The sequence below is a fragment of the Pleurodeles waltl genome, chromosome 3_1, assembly GCF_031143425.1.
Source record: "Pleurodeles waltl isolate 20211129_DDA chromosome 3_1, aPleWal1.hap1.20221129, whole genome shotgun sequence".
In the NCBI taxonomy this organism is placed as follows: Eukaryota; Metazoa; Chordata; class Amphibia; order Caudata; family Salamandridae; genus Pleurodeles; species Pleurodeles waltl.
In genome coordinates, this window is record NC_090440.1 from 1784874637 (window position 1) to 1784891483 (window position 16847).

A 16847-nucleotide genomic window follows, 5' to 3' on the forward strand; every position below is an offset into this window, starting at 1 on the left:
GGTCGCTGGTCCCTTTGGAAGGCGTCGCTGGAGCAGGATCTTTGGAAGGCAGGAGACAGGCCGGTGAGTTTCTGGAGCCAAGGCAGTTGTCGTCTTCTGGTCTTCCGCTGCAGGGGTTTCAGCTAGGCAGTCCTTCTTCTTGTAGTTGCAGGAATCTAATTTTCTAGGGTTCAGGGTAGCCCTTAAATACTAAATTTAAGGGCGTGTTTAGGTCTGGGGGGTTAGTAGCCAATGGCTACTAGCCCTGAGGGTGGGTACACCCTCTTTGTGCCTCCTCCCAAGGGGAGGGGGTCACAATCCTAACCCTATTGGGGGAATCCTCCATCTGCAAGATGGAGGATTTCTAAAAGTTAGAGTCACCTCAGCTCAGGACACCTTAGGGGCTGTCCTGACTGGCCAGTGACTCCTCCTTGTTATTCTCATTACTTTCTCCGGCCTTGCCGCCAAAAGTGGGGCCTGGCCGGAGGGGGCGGGCAACTCCACTAGCTGGAGTGTCCTGCTGGGTTGGCACAAAGGAGGTGAGCCTTTGAGGCTCACCGCCAGGTGTGACAATTCCTGCCTGGGAGAGGTGTTAGCATCTCCACCCAGTGCAGGCTTTGTTACTGGCCTCAGAGTGACAAAGGCACTCTCCCCATGGGGCCAGCAACATGTCTCGGTTTGTGGCAGGCTGCTAGAACTAGTCAGCCTACACAGATAGTCGGTTAAGTTTCAGGGGGCACCTCTAAGGTGCCCTCTGTGGTGTATTTTACAATAAAATGTACACTGGCATCAGTGTGCATTTATTGTGCTGAGAAGTTTGATACCAAACTTCCCAGTTTTCAGTGTAGCCATTATGGTGCTGTGGAGTTCGTGTTTGACAGACTCCCAGACCATATACTCTTATGGCTACCCTGCACTTACAATGTCTAAGGTTTTATTTAGACACTGTAGGGGTATCATGCTCATGCACTGGTACCCTCACCTATGGTATAGTGCACCCTGCCTTAGGGCTGTAAGGCCTGCTAGAGGGGTGTCTTACCTATACTGCATAGGCAGTGAGAGGCTGGCATGGCACCCTGAGGGGAGTGCCATGTCGACTTACTCGTTTTGTCCTCACTAGCACACACAAGCTGGCAAGCAGTGTGTCTGTGCTGAGTGAGAGGTCTCCAGGGTGGCATAAGACATGCTGCAGCCCTTAGAGACCTTCCTTGGCATCAGGGCCCTTGGTACTAGAAGTACCAGTTACAAGGGACTTATCTGGATGCCAGGGTCTGCCAATTGTGGATACAAAAGTACAGGTTAGGGAAAGAACACTGGTGCTGGGGCCTGGTTAGCAGGCCTCAGCACACTTTCAATTGTAAACATAGCATCAGCAAAGGCAAAAAGTCAGGGGGCAACCATGCCAAGGAGGCATTTCCTTACAGATACCCTGAAGCAATTCCCCTTAGGTTGACTACTGCCTCTGCAGTAGCCAAGGCACTCATTGGTATTTTTACCAGAGTGGGTTTTCCTAAGGAGGTGGTGTCTGACAGAGGTACCAGCTTTATGTCAGCATACCTGAAGCACATGGGGAATGAGTGTGGGGTGACTTACAAATTCACCACACCACACCATACCATCCACAAACCAATGGTCTTGTTGAAAGATTTAACAAGACATTGAAAGGCATGATCATGGGGCTCCCTGAAAAACTCAAAAGGAGATGGGATGTCCTCTTGCCATGTCTGCTTTTTGCCTACAGAGAGGTGCCTCAGAAGGGAGTAGGGTTTTCCCCCTTTGAACTTCTGTTTGGCCATCCTGTAAGGGGACCACTAGCTCTTGTGAAAGAAGGCTGGGAGAGACCTCTTCATGAGCCTAAGCAAGACATAGTGGACTATGTACTAGGCCTACGTTCAAGGATGGCAGAGTATATGGAAAAGGCAAGTAAAAACCTTGAGGCCAGCTGTAAGGAAATGCCTCCTTGGCATGGTTGCCCCCTGACTTTTTGCCTTTGCTGATGCTATGTTTACAATTGAAAGTGTGCTGAGGCCTGCTAACCAGGCCCCAGCACCAGTGTTCTTTCCCTAACCTGTACTTTTGTATCCACAATTGGCAGACCCTGGCATCCAGATAAGTCCCTTGTAACTGGTACTTCTAGTACCAAGGGCCCTGATGCCAAGGAAGGTCTCTAAGGGCTGCAGCATGTCTTATGCCACCCTGGAGACCTCTCACTCAGCACAGACACACTGCTTGCCAGCTTGTGTGTGCTAGTGAGAACAAAACGAGTAAGTCGACATGGCACTCCCCTCAGGGTGCCATGCCAGCCTCTCACTGCCTATGCAAGTATAGGTCAGTCACCCCTCTAGCAGGCCTTACAGCCCTAAGGCAGGGTGCACTATACCATAGGTGAGGGTACCAGTGCATGAGCATGGTACCCCTACAGTGTCTAAACAAAACCTTAGACATTGTAAGTGCAGGGTAGCCATAAGAGTATATGGTCTGGGAGTTTGTCAAACACGAACTCCACAGCACCATAATGGCTACACTGAAAACTGGGAAGTTTGGTATCAAACTTCTCAGCACAATAAATGCACACTGATGCCAGTGTACATTTTATTGCAAAATACACCCCAGAGGGCACCTTAGAGGTGCCCCCTGAAACTTAACCGACTGTCTGTGTAGGCTGACTAGTTCCAGCAGCCTGCCACACTAGAGACATGTTGCTGGCCCCATGGGGAGAGTGCCTTTGTCACTCTGAGGCCAGTAACAAAGCCTGCACTGGGTGGAGATGCTAACACCTCCCCCAGGCAGGAGCTGTAACACCTGGCGGTGAGCCTCAAAGGCTCACCCCTTTGTCACAGCCCAGCAGGGCACTCCAGCTTAGTGGAGTTGCCCGCCCCCTCCGGCCACGGCCCCCACTTTTGGCGGCAAGGCTGGAGGGAACAAAGAAAGCAACAAGGAGGAGTCACTGGCCAGTCAGGACAGCCCCTAAGGTGTCCTGAGCTGAGGTGACTAACTTTTAGAAATCCTCCATCTTGCAGATGGAGGATTCCCCCAATAGGGTTAGGATTGTGACCCCCTCCCCTTGGGAGGAGGCACAAAGAGGGTGTACCCACCCTCAGGGCTAGTAGCCATTGGCTACTAACCCCCCAGACCTAAACACGCCCTTAAATTTAGTATTTAAGGGCTACCCTGAACCCTAGAAAATTAGATTCCTGCAACAACAAGAAGAAGGACTGCCCAGCTGGAAACCCCTGCAGAGGAAGACCAGAAGACAACAACTGCCTTGGCTCCAGAAACTCACTGGCCTGTCTCCTGCCTTCCAAAGAACTCTGCTCCAGCGACGCCTTCCAAAGGGACCAGCGACCTCTGAATCCTCTGAGGACTGCCCTGCTTCGACGACGACAAGAAACTCCTGAGGACAGCGGACCTGCTCCAAAAAGACTGCAACTTTGTTTCAAGAAGCAGCTTTAAAGAACCCTGCAACTCCCCGCAAGAAGCGTGAGACTTGCAACACTGCACCTGGCGACCCCGACTCGGCTGGTGGAGAACCAACACCTCAGGGAGGACCCCCGGACTACTCTACGACTGAGTACCAAAACCTGTCCCCCCTGAGCCCCCACAGCGCCGCCTGCAGAGGGAATCCCGAGGCTTCCCCTGACCGCGACTCTCTGAAGTCTAAGTCCCGACGCCTGGAAAAGACCCTGCACCCGCAGCCCCCAGGACCTGAAGGACCGGACTTTCACTGCAGAAGTGACCCCCAGGAGTCCCTCTCCCTTGCCCAAGTGGAGGTTTCCCCGAGGAAGCCCCCCCTTGCCTGCCTGCAGCGCTGAAGAGATCCCTTGATCTCTCATAGACTAACATTGAAAACCCGACGCTTGTTTCTACACTGCACCCGGCCGCCCCCGCGCTGCTGAGGGTGAAATTTCTGTGTGGGCTTGTGTCCCCCCCGGTGCCCTACAAAACCCCCCTGGTCTGCCCTCCGAAGACGCGGGTACTTACCTGCAAGCAGACCGGAACCGGGGCACCCCCTTCTCTCCATTCTAGCCTATGCGTTTTGGGCACCACTTTGAACTCTGCACCTGACCGGCCCTGAGCTGCTGGTGTGGTGACTTTGGGGTTGCTCTGAACCCCCAACGGTGGGCTACCTTGGACCAAGAACTGAACCCTGTAAGTGTCTTACTTACCTGGTAAAACTAACAAAAACTTACCTCCCCCAGGAACTGTGAAAATTGCACTAAGTGTCCACTTTTAAAGTAGCTATTTGTCAATAACTTGAAAAGTATACATGCAATTGAAATGATTCAAAGTTCCTAATGTACTTACCTGCAATACCTTTCAAACAAGATATTACATGTTAAATTTGAACCTGTGGTTCTTAAAATAAACTAAGAAAAGATATTTTTCTATAACAAAACCTATTGGCTGGATTTGTCTCTGAGTGTGTGTACCTCATTTATTGTCTATGTGTATGTACAACAAATGCTTAACACTACTCCTTGGATAAGCCTACTGCTCGACCACACTACCACAAAATAGAGCATTAGTATTATCTATTTTTACCACTATTTTACCTCTAAGGGGAACCCTTGGACTCTGTGCATGCTATTCCTTACTTTGAAATAGCACATACAGAGCCAACTTCCTACACCAGCCAACAGCTCCAGAAGTTTTGGTATGACCAAAAGGCTGCAATGGTTGAATTTTAGCCAGGGCAGAAAGTCTGGGTTTTGGAGCCAGTGCCTCCCAGGGCACTTCAGGATAGATGGAGTGGCCCTTACCCAGTGCTAGAAAAGAAGTCAGGTCACCTACCTGGTAGACCTAGGCACTAGCAGGACCCCCAAGAGGGTGATCCATGTGAACCGCCTCAAGCTTTTCCATGATAGGGCAGACGTGAATCTGTTGATGGTAACAGATGAGGACCAGGAAGCTGAGAGTGAACCTCTCCCTGATCTCCTCTCCACAGACCCTAAAGATGGCTCAGTAGATGGAGTGATCTATTCAGACACCCTCTCTGGCCCACAGCAATCTGACTGTGTAGGAATGTCCTGCAACAATTTGCTGAGCTCTTTTCCCTAACCCCTGGCCAGACACACCTGTGTACACATGATGTGGACACAGGAGATAGCATACCTGTTAAAAACAAAATTTTCGGACAGTCTGACCAAGATAAGGAAAGCATCAAGGTGGAAGTCCACAAGATGCTGGAATTGGGAGTAATTGAGCGCTCTGACAGCCCCTGGGCTAGCCCAGTGGTCTTAGTCCCCAAACCTCACACCAAAGATGGAAAGAGAGAGATGAGGTTTTGTGTGGACTACAGAGGACTTAATTCTGTCACCAAGACAGATGCCCATCCCATTCAAAGGGCAGATGAACTGATAGACAAACTCGGTGCTGCCAAATACTTAAGTACCTTTGACTTGACAGCAGGGTACTGGCAAATCAAAATGGCACCAGGAGCAAAAGAAAAGGCAGCATTCTCCACACCCGACGCTTGTTTGCACACTGCACCCGGCCGCCCCCGTGCCGCTGAGGGTGTACTTTCTGTGTGGACTTGTGTCCCCCCCCCCAGTGCCCTACAAAACCCCCCCTGGTCTGCCCTCCGAAGACGCTGGTACTTACCTGCTGGCAGATTGGAACCGGGACACCCCCTTCTCCATTGAAGCCTATGCGTTTTGGGCACCACTTTGCCCTCTGCACCTGACCGGCACTGAGCTGCTGGTGTGGTAACTTTGGGGTTGCCCTGAACCCCCAACGGTGGGCTACCTTGTACCCAATTTTGAACCCCGTAGGTGGTTTACTTACCTGCAAAAACTAACAAACACTTACCCTCCCCCAGGAACTGTTGAAATTGCACAGTCTAGTTTTAAAATAGCTATATGTGATTTATGTGAAAACTGTATATGCTATTTTGCTAATTCAAAGTTCCTAAAGTTCCTAAGTGAAGTACCTTTCATTTAAAGCATTGTTTTTAAATCTTGAACCTGTGGTTCTTAAAATCAACTAAGAAAATATATTTTTCTATACAAAAACCTATTGGCCTGGAATTGTCTGAGTGTGTGTTGCTCATTTATTGCCTGTGTGTGTACAACAAATGCTTAACACTACCCTCTGATAAGCCTACTGCTCGACCACACTACAACAAAATAGAGCATTAGAATTATCTCTTTTTGCCACTATCTTACCTCTAAGGGGAACCCTTGGACTCTGTGCATACTATTCCTTAGTTTGAAATAGTGCAAACAGAGCCAACTTCCTACAACCAGTTTTCTCAGATTATTAATAAACTGCATAGTTTTATCAGTAAAGCTGCAAGTTGGTGGGAAGGTTTGTGTACATTTCTTGATAATTTGATGTCATTATATGACCGTGTGCTCCCAGATCATGCTTTAGTAATGTATTTATTAAAAGTGAATGTTCAAACATAAACTGGTAAATACGTCTGCCCTGATGGCAATGCTATTAGTAAACTAAGACAAGTCACGGATCAAATGTGTTCCCTAAATGTGGGCTAGATTCTTATTATACGTGGATTAAACGTTTAGTCTATTTAACCAAACAAAAGAGGTTTTTTGTACTGCAGAAATGGTGAACTCACATATTTGAAGGTGCACACGTGAGAATGAAGGAAAAGGTGACTCTGTAAAATAAAATTTGCAGAGGATCACACAATTTGAGATCTGTTTATGGGTCAAGTACATTAATTAGGTTGAGTAGATTATTCAAGTTACTCAACCTTCAGGTATAGTAGCAACTATGATTCTGTGAGGCACGATACCACAGGTAAGGAAAGATAAGAAGTGGACAAAAGCTGAGAAAATTGTAACCAGTCTCGCTGTTTTTTTTTTTTGTGTTTTTTTTTCAAGCCATCATATTCTTCTTCTTACAAAGCAGAGATGCAGGATCTCTAAGGAGTGGTTTGAATACTTTGAGCGCATCCTGGTCGTAAAAGACATGCTTCAGTTGAGTTTCCCCTCCTGCTACTGTTTTCCAGACCCAGATTGAGGCCTTAAAAATGGCCATGCTGGCTTTCTTGTCCAGAGCTCCTCTGGTGTGCGACACCAGATTGCCACAGGCCCAGCAACATTGATCACCTTGCAGTGCCTGCCCCCATGGAACCACAGAGCCAGTTTCACTTTGAAGATTCTGAAGATGCTTTCCTCTGCTTTGGTGCAGACATCTTCCCATCTCTGATCAAAGTTGGTCCCAGTGTCCTCATAAATTTAATATTCTGATCTGTGAGTAAAAGGTACACTTTTGAGTGTGAGGTCTCCCTCTTCTCCCCCTGTGAGATGCAAATGATTGCTGTGAGGCAGCTTTCTGCCTCTACCAAGGGAGTCTAATGTCCTCATAGATTTTCTAACCATTAGTTTTTGAAGTTTACTTCTACTTGCATATCCGTCGACCTTTGCATAGCCCAGGCTTCTAAACTGATTCTGACATCACTGGAGGATTAAAGCTCCATGCCGGTACCCTTACATCAGTTCTCTTTTTTCCCACTCCATTTATGCTAATCTGTACCTTTGCCCTCCTCAAGGAATCTCTCCATGATGTTTTTTGTCTCTTTGCAATTCCAAGGTGCAGTGCAGAGATGTCACCTCCCAATTGTTCAGGCTTCAAACACTGTTGGTGCTCTCATGGCCATCAAGGACTTGCATAACATTTCCCTCTGGTCGGATTACAATGTCCAATCTTGTGAGTCCTGGTGTAGCATGCACCGCAAAGTCATAAAGGAATGGGTAGCCAAACTGTTTATGGCTGGGGTGCTATGGATAATCCTTGAGCAAATGGAAATGATAGGCTCAGGACAAGGTCCCAGGAGTCAGTCACCATTGGTATTAAAGTCATCCTGGAGAAAACATAGCAAGAAGCAGCACTGCGACTCAGTTGCGTGGCTTCTAGGAGTTACGATGTTTTTCTGCTCCTCATTGGAACCAGAGCATGTTGATCTTCCTCCAGAGAATGTGGTGCCTGCGGTGGCTCGTATACTGGAACTGATCCCCGATACACTGACACTTGTGGCACCATCACCCAAACTACAGCCTGTCTTGCTATGGCCAGGATTCCCAAACCCTGGAATGACCAGACCCTGCCTTTATTTTGAATGCTATGTTAGAAGTATTTCATAGGTCTATGATCATCTCTGGGGTGGCTTCAGGCCACCTGGGTCCTATAGGTCACTCCTTTGGTGTGTTGCAGGTGACTTGTATCCCTGCTTCTTTTTGATCTGTTCCTACCCTCTCGTCCGATTACCCTGGCTCTGACTCCAACTGACCGGGTTAGTCCTGGCTACCTCTATGGGGCCACTGGTGCAACACTCAGTCAGACTCTACATGAACAGATTTCTTCTCCAGACCCATTACCTCTCATCAAATTTCCTGCTCCTACCAATAGGCCCAGAAGATAGGCACAATCTAAGAGAGAAGCTACTTCTTTGGGAATTCTGACTACTTGAGAATACCATAACAGATACTGATGAAGTCCATCGCCATGGAGGAGCCCACCTTTTCTGCTGCTGTCAATGGTGTGAAGGATAGAAGATCTAGGCTGGTACCTGGCGCTCTGAACACCCTATCACCTCTGTCACCAGAAAGCCTTGTCATCCACGTTTCCTGCTTCTTCAAACTCTCTCTGGGACTGTAAGGAAATGCCTCCTTGGCATGGTTACCCCCTGACTTTTTGCCTTTGCTGATGCTATGTTTTGAATTGAAAGTGTGCTGAGGCCTGCTAACCAGGCCCCAGCACCAGTGTTCTTTCCCTAACCTGTACTTTTGTATCCACAATTGGCACACCCTGGCATCCAGGTAAGTCCCTTGTAACTGGTACCCCTGGTACCAAGGGCCCTGATGCCAGGGAAGGTCTCTAAGGGCTGCAGCATATCTTATGCCACCCTGGGGACCCCTCACTCAGCACAGACACACTGCTTGCCAGCTTGTGTGTGCTGGTGAGGACAAAACGAGTAAGTCGACATGGCACTCCCCACAGGGTGCCATGCCAACCTCACACTGCCTATGCAGTATAGATAAGTCACCCCTCTAGCAGGCCCTACAGCCCTAAGGCAGGGTGCACTATACCATAGGTGAGGGCACCAGTGCATGAGCACTGTGCCCCTACAGTGTCTAAGCCAAACCTTAGACATTGTAAGTGCAGGGTAGCCATAAGAGTATATGGTCTGGGAGTCTGTCAAACACGAACTCCACAGCACCATAATGGCTACACTGAAAACTGGGAAGTTTGGTATCAAACTTCTCAGCACAATAAATGCACACTGATGCCAGTGTACATTTTATTGTAAAATACACCCCAGAGGGCACCTTAGAGGTGCCCCCTGAAACTTTAACCAACTACCTGTGTAGGCTGACTGGTTCTAGCAGCCTGCCACACTCGAGACATGTGGCTGGCCCCATGGGGAGAGTGCCTTTGTCACTCTGAGGCCAGTAACAAAGCCTGCATTGGGTGGAGATGCTAACACCTCCCCCAGGCAGGAACTGTAACACCTGGCCGTGAGCCTCAAAGGCTCACCCCCTTTGTTCCAGCACCGCAGGGCACTCCAGCTAGTAGAGTTGCCCACCCCCTCCGGCCACGGCCCCACTTTTGGCGGCAAGGCCGGAGGAAATAATGAGAATAACAAGGAGGAGTCACTGGCCAGTCAGGACAGCCCCTAAGGTGTCCTGAGCTGAAGTGACTCTAACTTTTAGAAATCCTCCATCTTGCAGATGGAGGATTCCCCCAATAGGGATAGGATTGTGACCCCCTCCCCTTGGGAGGAGGCACAAAGAGGGTGTACCCACCCTCAGGGCTAGTAGTCATTGGCTACTAACCCCCCAGACCTAAACATGCCCTTAAAATTAGTATTTAAGGGCTCCCCTGAACCTAAGAATTTAGATTCCTGCAACTTACAGAAGAAGACTGCTGAGCTGAAAAACCCCTGCAGAAGAAGAAAGAAGACACCAACTGCTTTGGCCCCAGTCCTACCGGCCTGTCTCCTGCCTTCTAAAGAAACCTGCTCCAGCGACGCTTTCCCCAGGACCAGCAACCTCTGAATCCTCAGAGGACTGCCCTGCTTCAAGAGGAACAAGAAACTCCTGAGGACAGCGGCCCTGTTCCAAAAAGACTGCAACTTTGTTTCAGAGGAGCAGATTTAAAGACCCCTGCAATCCCCGCAAGAAGCGTGAGACTTGCAACACTGCACCCGGCGACCCCGACTCGACTGGTGGAGAACCAACACCTCAGGGAGGACCCTCCGGCGACTCAGAGACCGTGAGTAACCAAAGTTGTCCCCCCTGACCCTCCACAGCGACGCCTGCAGAGGGAATCCCGAGGCTCCCCCTGACCGCGACTGCCTGACTCTAAAATCCCGACAGCTGGAAAAGACCCTGCACCCGCAGCCCCCAGCACCTGAAGGATCGGAACTCCAGTGCAGGAGTGACCCCCAGGAGGCCCTCTCCCTTGCCCAGGTGGTGGCTACCCCAAGGAGCCCCCCCCTTGCCTGCCTGCCTGCACCGCTGAAGAGACCCCTTGGTCTCCCATTGACTCCCATTGAAAACCCGACGCTTGTTTGCACACTGCACCCGGCCGCCCCCGCGCTGCTGAGGGTGTACTTTTTGTGTGGACTTGTGTCCCCCCCGGTGCCCTACAAAACCCCCCCTTGTCTGCCCTCAGAAGACGCGGGTACTTAACTGCTGGCAGACCGGAACCGGGGCACCCCCTTCTCTCCATTGAAGCCTATGCGTTTGGGGCACCACTTTGAACTCTGCACCTGACTGGCCCTGAGCTGCTGGTGTGGTGACTTTGGGGTTGCTCTGAACCCCCAACGGTGGGCTACCTTGGACCCCAATCTGAACCCCGTAGGTGGTTTACTTACCTACAAAAACTAACATTACTTTACCTCCCCCAGGAACTGTGAAAATTGCAGTGTCCACTTTTAAAACAGCTAAATGTATTTTATGTAAAAAGTATATATGCTATTGTAATTATTCAAAGTTCCTAAAGTACTTACCTGCAATACCTTTCAATTGAGATATTACATGTAGAATTTGAACCTGTGGTTCTTAAAATAAACTAAGAAAATATATTTTTCTATAACAAAACCTATTGGCTGGATTTGTCTCTGAGTGTGTGTACCTCATTTATTGCCTGCGTGTATGTACAACAAATGCTTAACACTACTCCTTTGATAAGCCTATTGCTCGACCACACTACCACAAAATAGAGCATTAGTATTATCTCTTTTTGCCACTATCTTACCTCTAAGGGGAACCCCTGGACTCTGTGCATACTATTCCTTACTTTGAAATAGTGCATACAGAGCCAACTTCCTACAGGGACATTTTGCACTACATTGTTCGAGTGAATCAAAGAAAACACACATTTGCCAAGAAATCCTTTTTAGCTGGAAGCATGGCACAACATGCATAATAGGGTGTTGTAACCATACTGTTTGTGACATTGCGCAGTTAGTAATCCTGAACTTAAGAAAACACACCCATTCTTGTAGCTACTGAGCGATGGCAGAGAGACTGCAATTAAACAAGTGATTGTTTGGTCTTTATACTGCCAGATCCATAGCACAGGCTGTATCTGTTCACCACCTTTTTTTTGGTTCAGGAACTTTCTTTTTTTTTCCCCCTGATGTGCAATCCACACTGATGGATCGCCTGTTTTCGCTCCAAAGTCCACGACCCATCAGACTTCTCTGGAGAGGATGAAGTAGAGCAAGACCACTGCTTAATTGCTAAGTTTGCAGACACAGTAGGTGGACGGTTGACAGTAAAACATTTTGAGAATTTTTGAGAGGGTTCTCATTTTGAGGCATACTGCAAATTCAAAGCACGCAGTAGTATGGTCAATCCATTGTACAGACAATATTTAGGGTGTGGGAAAGGTAGAAGCTGCCCCTTGCCTATTCCTCCCCTCTTTTCCTTCTCCACCTCCCCTCCAACCAGAAGGAAGTAGCCCTAGTTCCAGGCCCGTAGCAAGGAGAATGTTTTGGGTGGGGCATGACCCTGCTCATAACAGTATAAGAAAGGAATCTTGAAAGTGGAAGGATGGAGTTAACCTTAGGGGCCTAGTAGTCTACATACATTGCTTTGGGGCCACCAGCTAATACATAACATTCCATCTTTTTTCCACCTCCTACAAGCTTATATAGCCCAGTCACATCCCTGCTACCCAAGGCCTGAAACCAAAACCCAGCAGAGCCTCTGAACAACAGTGTATCGCCAGTGCACTCCACTACTTAAACTTCTGGCCATCCAGCCTCCTGGATATCCCTCAATTGAGAGCTTACAAAGCCAAGGGTATCATCTGCTTGGACCTGTTCAGTTGAAGGAGTGTTTGAGCCAGAACCCTGATGCCTCAGGTTAACTTTACCATCATAGGCTACACTTATACTACACCTTACCTCATTCAGTACTCCGATGACAAATTTATTCATACCACATCTGCAGAGCAGACCTCAAAACCTTCTCCATCATCCCGTACCAGAACAAATATCCATCTACCACACAAGCATACCAGCTTGTGCTCACAAAGTCACATCCTTCAATCATCCATGCTCTGAGCATAGCTGACTTGTCCATGCATCTCTTCTGACTCTGTTGACCTCACTCACAATACAGTCATTTGAGAATTTACCTCTTTAATGTTTTCTAACACAAAGGCAATGAAAGGATCCCTTTCCATACACTTCAGCACTCTGCAACCCGTCGCCAATCCTACTCACTCCAAACATAACACCCTCCATCTCTTTCTGAGTGTCTCAACATTAACCCAGTTCCGCTAGACTGGACAGACCAGGCCACCTTCCTGTTCTCCATCCTCTAATCCTGCCAACACACCACTGGCGACTAACTTGAGTAAAACATTTATTCGTATGCTAAAAGACCTTCTCAATGACAGTCCCAAAGAAAGTCAAGCTCCTACTCCCTCCTGTCCACATTGGAGGTCAAAACTGTGCTCAATGTGTTACAACCCTGTCTTGCACACCTATGTCAAATATAAAATACCCATAAAAACATTAAAAACATGATACTGCAAATCTGCACCCCTCATCACCCTGGTACTCTCAAAAGGGAACATATGCGGATAAGAGAAAAAAAGGAGACAGACTCGTATTCACCACAATCACACTCATCTCAGAGCACTGTTTGGCATGTAAATACATTCATTATCACCAAAGCCTCCTTCTACAAGACTGCCATCAACGAAGCAGCCAACAGAAACTTTTCAAGGCTGCCAGTAACTGTTAACCACCTCCCATGCCCTCCCATTCCTCATTTATTTGCCAAATGCAATCCAATCAACATTTCTTCTCAGATAAGATAAACAAGATTAGATCTCCTGCTGACCACCTGAAAATAAAATCAAGCTTGACTCCAATCCCATTTTGGCCTCCTGTTGTATGTGGAACTCCATATCTTCAACTCAATCAAAATCAAGGTGACACTCTTCTATCAATCATAGTAAAATATCATCTCAAACATCCCCTCACACCCTTCCTCCTCATAGGTAAAGCTTCCTTTGTCAAGGGAAGATTAGAAGAGAGCCGCAGAACAGAGTAGATTCTGCCTTTGCTGCAAAAAAAATAATAAACTGGACCCTGCTAATCTAACTAACTTTGGTCCCATCACCACCTGCATTCATCACAAGTATCCTGGACTCAACTTCAGGATCCACTTAACAAAATTAACCTTCTTCAAGGCTGCCAATCTAGCATCTGATCATGCTGCATACAGCGTTGGACCCCTTCAAACAGGAATCCATCTCCCCCCCCCCCCCCCCCCCCCCCCCCCCCATATCTTCTGCCTCTGTAGGGAACTGCCCAGGTCTGTCTCACTGACCGCAATCTCAGAATTAATCAGTATGCCAATGATACTGTCTCAGAATCTTAGTCCAAGACATTCATGAATCAAAACATGTCTCAAACAAATCTAGAATTGGATGTCAAGCACCAGTCTAAAATTCAGACCATGAAATGCAGACTTGCTTTTGTTTGCTAAGAGCACCAAGCACTCTGATTGAAGCCTGGCTATTTCTGGAGACTAGGTTGCTTCCTACTACAGCTATTGCTTCCCACTACAGCTTACTATCACTTGGATACATCCTTTAAACAGACCTCTCCTTCAAAGAACACACCTTCAAGAAAATGAGACCAGCCGGTCACCTTGTGTTGCTCCTGAAAAACATTAAAACATTCCTACTTGAGTCTTACTTCTGGATAACAATGTAAGCTCTGCTGGCCCTCTCCCACCTGGGTGAAGGCAAGGTTCTATCTGACAGCCTCTCCTCTACCATCTTAGCATTTCTGAAAGCCCCCCTACATTGTGAATCATGGCATCAAAGGCTCGAGGACGTCTGGCCACATTACCCCCAACTTTGAAGGTACTACATTGACTCTCCTAATTCCACATCAACTTCAGGAGCAGCTTCATTAGCTAGAAGGCTGTAAGGAAATGCCTCCTTGGCATGGTTGCCCCCTGACTTTTTGCCTTTGCTGATGCTATGTTTACAATTGAAAGTGTGCTGAGGCCTGCTAACCAGGCCCCAGCACCAGTGTTCTTTCCCTAACCTGTACTTTTGTATCCACAATTGGCAGACCCTGGCATCCAGATAAGTCCCTTGTAACTGGTACTTCTAGTACCAAGGGCCCTGATGCCAAGGAAGGTCTCTAAGGGATGCAGCATGTCTTATGCCACCCTGGAGACCTCTCACTCAGCACAGACACACCGCTTGCCAGCTTGTGTGTGCTAGTGAGGACAAAACGAGTAAGTCGACATGGCACTCCCCTCAGGGTGCCATGCCAGCCTCTCACTGCCTATGCAGTATAGGTAAGACACCCCTCTAGCAGGCCTTACAGCCCTAAGGCAGGGTGCACTATACCATAGGTGAGGGTACCAGTGCATGAGCATGGTACCCCTACAGTGTCTAAACAAAACCTTAGACATTGTAAGTGCAGGGTAGCCATAAGAGTATATGGTCTGGGAGTCTGTCAAACACGAACTCCACAGCACCATAATGGCTACACTGAAAACTGGGAAGTTTGGTATCAAACTTCTCAGCACAATAAATGCACACTGATGCCAGTGTACATTTTATTGTAAAATACACCACAGAGGGCACCTTAGAGGTGCCCCCTGAAACTTAACCGACTATCTGTGTAGGCTGACTAGTTCTAGCAGCCTGCCACAAACCGAGACATGTTGCTGGCCCCATGGGGAGAGTGCCTTTGTCACTCTGAGGCCAGTAACAAAGCCTGCACTGGGTGGAGATGCTAACACCTCTCCCAGGCAGGAATTGTCACACCTGGCGGTGAGCCTCAAAGGCTCACCTCCTTTGTGCCAACCCAGCAGGACACTCCAGCTAGTGGAGTTGCCCGCCCCCTCCGGCCAGGCCCCACTTTTGGCGGCAAGGCCGGAGAAAATAATGAGAATAACAAGGAGGAGTCACTGGCCAGTCAGGACAGCCCCTAAGGTGTCCTGAGCTGAGGTGACTCTAACTTTTAGAAATCCTCCATCTTGCAGATGGAGGATTCCCCCAATAGGGTTAGGATTGTGACCCCCTCCCCTTGGGAGGAGGCACAAAGAGGGTGTACCCACCCTCAGGGCTAGTAGCCATTGGCTACTAACCCCCCAGACCTAAACACGCCCTTAAATTTAGTATTTAAGGGCTACCCCGAACCCTAGAAAATTAGATTCCTGCAACTACAAGAAGAAGGACTGCCTAGCTGAAACCCCTGCAGCGGAAGACCAGAAGACGACAACTGCCTTGGCTCCAGAAACTCACCGGCCTGTCTCCTGCCTTCCAAAGATCCTGCTCCAGCGACGCCTTCCAAAGGGACCAGCGACCTCGACATCCTCTGAGGACTGCCCCTGCTTCGAAAAGACAAGAAACTCCCGAGGACAGCGGACCTGCTCCAAGAAAAGCTGCAACTTTGTTTCCAGCAGCTTTAAAGAACCCTGCAAGCTCCCCGCAAGAAGCGTGAGACTTGCAACACTGCACCCGGCGACCCCGACTCGGCTGGTGGCGATCCAACACCTCAGGAGGGACCCCAGGACTACTCTGATACTGTGAGTACCAAAACCTGTCCCCCCTGAGCCCCCACAGCGCCGCCTGCAGAGGGAATCCCGAGGCTTCCCCTGACCGCGACTCTTTGAATCTAAAGTCCCGACGCCTGGGAGAGACCCTGCACCCGCAGCCCCCAGGACCTGAAGGACCGGACTTTCACTGGAGAAGCGACCCCCAGGAGTCCCTCTCCCTTGCCCAAGTGGAGGTTTCCCCGAGGAACCCCCCCCTTGCCTGCCTGCAGCGCTGAAGAGATCCCGAGATCTCTCATAGACTAACATTGCGAACCCGACGCTTGTTTCTACACTGCACCCGGCCGCCCCCGCGCCGCTGAGGGTGAAATTTCTGTGTGGACTTGTGTCCCCCCCGGTGCCCTACAAAACCCCCCTGGTCTGCCCTCCGAAGACGCGGGTACTTACCTGCAAGCAGACCGGAACCGGGGCACCCCCTTCTCTCCATTCTAGCCTATGTGTTTTGGGCACCACTTTGAACTCTGCACCTGACCGGCCCTGAGCTGCTGGTGTGGTGACTTTGGGGTTGCTCTGAACCCCCAACGGTGGGCTACCTTGGACCAAGAACTGAACCCTGTAAGTGTCTTACTTACCTGGTAAAACTAACAAATACTTACCTCCCCTAGGAACTGTGAAAATTGCACTAAGTGTCCACTTTTAAAACAGCTATTTGTGAATAACTTGAAAAGTATACATGCAATTTTGATGATTTGAAGTTCCTAAAGTACTTACCTGCAATACCTTTCGAATGAGCTATTACATGTAGAATTTGAACCTGTGGTTCTTAAAATAAACTAAGAAAAGATATTTTTCTAT

At 48.8% G+C, this 16847-nt stretch overlaps 1 protein-coding gene across 2 annotated transcripts in view; it reads left to right on the forward strand.

Annotated features, from left to right (window-relative positions):
* The window catches only part of SF3B1 (splicing factor 3b subunit 1), a 457301-nt gene that overhangs the window by 340265 nt on the left and 100189 nt on the right, over nucleotides 1–16847 (forward strand). The gene's annotated exons all lie outside the window — the stretch shown is intronic.